Consider the following 6,000-nt stretch of genomic DNA (forward strand, 5'->3'; position numbering starts at 1 on the left):
GCTATGAAAACGGTTGACTGGTAAAGGCGAGTGAGTTTATTCTTCACTAATGTTTCAATGCCTTATTTTGCAAACTGATATCGTTTGACATTGCATGGAATTCTTTCAGTGCATTGTGACAAAATGTGTACAAAATACTTTTTACTGTGGTGTCACAAAATACATTACAATGAATTTGTGAGATACCGAGAGATGTGGTAAGAAAGTCGTACCGCATGAGAGGCTTCCAACGTCACCGTTTTGTTTCTCTCAACAGATCCTCAAGATGTAGCTCATCCGTGATTGCCTGATAGTTCCGCACACAGAGAAGGCTGAGCTTCAACCTCCCATACACAGCCTGGCAACACTCAAATGACCTCATCCCTCCGCCTCCCACCCATCATGGGAAAAGGATGAACAAAAACAATGCGGTCTTCTTCTCTGCCACCTTAATATCTAAAGCATAAACCCACAAACATCATTTCTGTCCATTTAAGGAATAATAACCTACATTCATTATAGACATTTTCATCATATTAAATTGATTTATTACCGTATCAGTGCTGTTTTTTTTAGGAATGGGGGGGCATAAAACACGCAGAAACAATACACATTGTATTTCCCCTGTTGTTATTTAGGCGTGTTAAACCCTCCATACTGAGGCCTCCCACCCAGAACATTATTTCTCATCCAAGACCTCAGGCAACGGTGAACAAGGGCCATCTGAATGGCCCTAGACTGGCCTTTGTGTGGCCCTACTGCAGTGTCTCTTTATTTACACAGTCTTTAATGCTGTATGTTTTCTTTCCCTTAATTGCGTTGGCCTTTGGTGGCCTCTGGTCAATCAATACCATCTCGCCAATGACATCAGCACCTCTATTCAGCCTGTTTGGCCTTGCCAGGTGATGGTGCCGCTTCGTGTGAGAAACTAACTAGCTTTCTTTTTTTTTTTCCTCCCATCACTGAGCTCACAACAACATGTAAATTATTGATAGAAAAGACTACAGACTACACGAATCAGAACACTCTGACTCAAACCTATACGTTTGGTCTCTCTGTGTTTTAATTTCTCCACAAAACTATACATTTTGGCTGGATACTTGCAGCAACAATTGTGGGTTGGTACTTTGAGAACAACTATGGCCCATTGTACAAATCAAGGTCCTTAAAGGTGTTTGGGAGGTTGAGTCAGGTCCTTTCATCAAGCATCAGTCTTCTTGATGATTGAGCAAAATGTTACCTTTTGTACTATGTCATTAAACCTACCTTATCTGTCTAGCTAGCAATCCGTATCTCCTCCTACTTGCTTACCATCTATCTACTTATTAAATGATTCATGTTTTCAGGCGGCGCTCTTAAATAGAGTGTGTGCCTTTCCTGTACACTCACTCAGCAGTGGAAATGGTGAAGTCTTCTTGATGCGGCAATCAGTGTCGGCAAAACAATTTTGCTGACCTTCGACACGGGAGATGAGCATGGGAGAGAGCGAGTTGACATGCACGCAACCGCTAGCCTGGCCGTGTGCGAGAGCGCAAGCACATTCATCATAAGAGCTCCCTCTCCTGTGTCCAATTCAGCGGTGATTCTCTAGTGCACCACCATGGCAATGTTTAGTCAGAGCAGGACATAATTAGCTTTTTGTGTACTTTAATAAGGAGACATCCGAGTGTTGAGATGACAAGGGCACACACACTACAAAACTCCCGTGCTGTGATATTATCCCCTCCATTCGATGTAATTAAAACATAAATAATGAAATGCCGCTAACTAAAGCAACTGGTATGCAAATTTGAGGATCTAGTGAGTTGAAGAACACTTTTTTTTTTTTTTTTTTTTTTAATGCCAAATGGGTATCATTTAAAGTTGACCTTTGGAAATGTTATTTTGAATGCAATGTGATGGCGCTGTTTAATTTGAAGAGGTGCTTATCTCAAAGTCAACATCTTACTTCTGTTTTCCTGACGCACACTCAGTCACCATATATTAGGCAGTAGCCTGGCAACCACAAGAGTTGTGCTGTAGCAAATGGATATGTTTGCAATATGCCAGGCCCGCCGTGCTCCTTACTGCTGACCCCGCCTGCCATTTTGTTTCGGTCCTGTGAAGGTGTCACTGATAAACGTTACCTTGTCTCAGCAGGTGTGCCTGGATGGAGGGCCCCGCCGCACGGAGGAGGTCACCAACCCCACAGTGTTTCCCCCTTTTATTTGAATAATGGGCCATTAGGACAGCTGGATGTCCGACGTTAAAGTAGCCGTATGTGTCTCTTAGATAAAAGACATAATTATCTGAAAGGGAGGATGTGTTTGTACACACAGTTTTTCTGAGAATTGGCACATAGTGTCACCTCTAGATGGCGACAGAGAGCGACTGAGGAAGGGACAGCTCGACCATGACACTCAATAACATTTACTGGAAAAATTGTGGTAAGCTATAATCAAGTCGAGAACAGTCAAAAGAATGAATTTAAAAAATATATGTTGCATTATTGTAGTAAAATCACAACTTTGTCTCATTCCTACCATTAGGAATTTGCTATAATAGTGCAAAGTAAGCGATTGCCTCATTCTTACCATTAAGAATTTGCTAGAATAAGTAGGAAAGTGTAAACCTTTAGCTTGCTTTGGTGTTCTTTTTTAACAGCATTGTGGATGCTTTTCTACCACACAGGTGTAGTTTAAGTGCGACTTTCCATTCAATCAATTGAAATGTGGATAGGACATTTGAAGTGTTATTTATCCAATCCAAAATGGATGCCAATTAAAGATGAGTTCTTTATCATTTATTTGCCCTTGAGGGTTTTATGCCACTGCTATCACCTTATAAAAGCACCCTTTTATCGCAAATAATAGCAGCCCATTTTCATGACCTCCTCTAATGTATTTTCATCCATCGTCATTGCCTGGAAAAAAGTTTTCACCTCAGGACAAAACATCTTAATTGCCAACACGGGCCTGGTATAAAGAAAATATCTCCACGCTGATTATCTAAATATGTCGACAACCCATCTGCAGGAAGCCATTGAAATCACTAAATTGTGTATTCTCCTTGTCGTCTTTCAATTTGAATGCATTCTTAATCAAAAGGCTTCAGAAATGTGCAGATGGGTAATCCTTGTGTCTGCAAGGAGCAGCCTGGTTCAAGGTGAATGTCTCACACCCCGAAGCCCTCGTGTTTTGCCTCCATTGTGTGGTTTTGGTTCATATCCTCATGGGTTGCTCAGCGCACCCAAATGGGAAATTTTCTGGAACACATAAGCAACTACCCCAAACACATCAGTATCTAGTCTGATTTTGAAAATGCTAATAAGATTCTTCCAAGAACAACATGTGGTGTTAGCGATTCGACTTTTCTCGTCACACTAATTGAGGCATTTAATTTGTAATCGCTGACTTAATTGCTCTCCAGATTGATATGTGTTGTTCGGGAGAAATTCCCAAGCACCAAATGAAGATTTTTTTGAAAGAATCAAAAGTTGAAGGCTTTGAGTGTCATTTTTTGTTACGAAAGCACTTTATGAAAAAAGTTTGATACTTTCAAGCTGACCTGTAAAATATATACAGAATATTTAATGTTAAGATTGCAACCACAAGCAAAAAAAGAAAGAAAGTCATATCAACAGACAAGTTGTGTATGGTAGTATTATTTTAGGATTTTAAATGTTATGATTTAGGATTTTAAATGTTTGCAACCACTAGCAAAAAAACAAAGAAAGTCATATCAACACACAAGTTGTGTATGGTAGTATTATTTTAGGATTTTAAATGTAGCACATCTTTTTCATTAATTTTACCCAAGATTTTTGTTCTGTTTTTTTTAGTGTTTTTTTAAGAACAGGAAAGTCCTTGAGAAATGGATGTTCTAATCTTGCCCATGCACTGCTATTCAAATATATCATATTCTTTACTGCTATATTTTATTTTGGTCCTTTACTGAAGGTTAAAGTCGATATCTTAGCAAAGCTTTCAAATATTTTCCTGAAGATGTTGTGTGAAGAGAAGACAAGGCCAAACTCTGCCCATCGTGCAATAACCCATCCTTGACTCATGCTATGATTATTGTTTCAAGACGGCAGAAATTTCGGTAGACTAAAGCAAGCTAACTGTTGCAACCTGTATTTCTGAAGTTCCCTTTTCAATGACTCGCTGTAAAATCAATTCAAGTCACCGCGTCGACATCTCTCGGCTACCTTGAGAGACCGCCACTGCGCCTCCATTGTCGACGTGCCTCTCTCCACTTCCATCTCTTATTCACCACACGATTTGCTTCTCCACCAGTTTTAAAAACCTCTCCAATTGAGATTGTTGAGGAGGTCGTAGCTGTGATTTGATACCGCTCCTCTACGTTCACCTTGGGAGACGGCTATTGTCCACTGTGTTGAAGCTGACCCTGCGAGGTGACCTTCTTGATTTTAATGCTACTTCCAAAGCTATTAAACAAGAACGCTTCAACGATAGTCCCTGCCTAACAGTTAATTTGTAGCTTTTATGTGAGAACCATGTGCCCAGTTCTTTTTCTTTCTTTACTTACTCTAACTTCATATACTAAACATGATCGTAGCATTGGCTCAGTCAAGAGAAATTTATTTATTAATGTATCGCTTCTGTCAGGTGCTTAGCGAAGGAGATTTTTTGTATCGATAGAGAGCGCCGTAGTGAAATAATAGTCAAGTAGGGACTGAGTGACTTTATTATATGAACAAAATGCTAACAGGAAATGAGCTTGTCAGTTATGAAGTTAGTTCCCATTTGCAGCAGTAACTAGTTCTAGTCATTTGTGAGCATTTTTCGGGTCACACTCAAACTCTCGATTGTAGTCAATCCCAATGGTGTTTGATGGGGTTGAGGTCAGGGCAATTGAGTGCTTCTGCTTCTATAGCAAACCCATCCAATGGTAGGACTGACTGATCTAACTAATACCTCTTGATGCGGTGTGAGAATTGTCTGAGAAAATTGAAAAATTGTGCCAACTGATGGATTAGGAAGCGCTTAGTCTCATGTATGAATTGGTGAAACCAAACTATGGTGTGTACCAGACCCTTATTATATGATATGATATGATATGATATGATATGATATGATATGATATGATATGATATGATATGATATGATATGATATGATATTGTATTATATTGTAAAAAAAGTACTGCTTAAAAACGATCCAAGAACAATGGCCTAGTCCAGGGGTCACCAACATGGACCCCAAGAACCATATAAGTAGTCAGTGGGCCTGTTTTAAAAGTACCTCACCAGTGATGGGACATTCTGATTTTCAAGTACGGTTGTAGAAGTGATCATTTGAAAATGAAAACAATGGCAGACATTGTAGCAATGAAGTTACATATTAAGTAGGTTTGAAAATGTCCTCATTATTATTCAATGTTTAATTACTTAATTCCTGGATGCTGGATTTGTAATCTTGCTTTCCAAATATCAATCAAAATACATTAAAATAATAATATGATATAGAGAAACTTTTGGTGGTAAGCACAGCAAGGTCTCATTTCTTGTTGGTTACAAAACATTCTGCAGTAATTTTAAGGCAAACCTTTTTACACGTTTCTTGGCTGCCGCTCTGAAACTCAAAGCTTCAACTCCCTCCAAAGGTTTTCTTTTGAGTTGCCGTCTTGCGATTGACTCGGCCACTCTTTGACCTTACTATGGACATATAATTTAAGTCAGTGTCAGATGACTCAACTCTCGTGTTCTTACTGAGCAAAGGAGGTTTTCATCTGAGATTTTACAGTGCACACCTCCATTCAAAGCAGCAATGTCGGCCAGTAACCCTCAGAGACAAAAAATGCCCGGAAAATGTTTTCAACTCCACGTCTGACAGGGGCGATGGGTCATACTTAGAACTTTACATCTTCCAACCCTGAGGGCAGAATTCTGGCTGAGTAGTCAGTAATCAAACACTATTTCACTCAACATTTTATAACTTTTATATTGTGTTTGAAATGCCTTTTTCATAATAGTCAGTCAATTACCGTAGTGAATTTTAAAAACACATGAATATTTGAG

Source organism: Syngnathus typhle, linkage group LG16 (genome assembly GCF_033458585.1).
Source record: "Syngnathus typhle isolate RoL2023-S1 ecotype Sweden linkage group LG16, RoL_Styp_1.0, whole genome shotgun sequence".
Taxonomy (NCBI): domain Eukaryota; kingdom Metazoa; phylum Chordata; class Actinopteri; order Syngnathiformes; family Syngnathidae; genus Syngnathus; species Syngnathus typhle.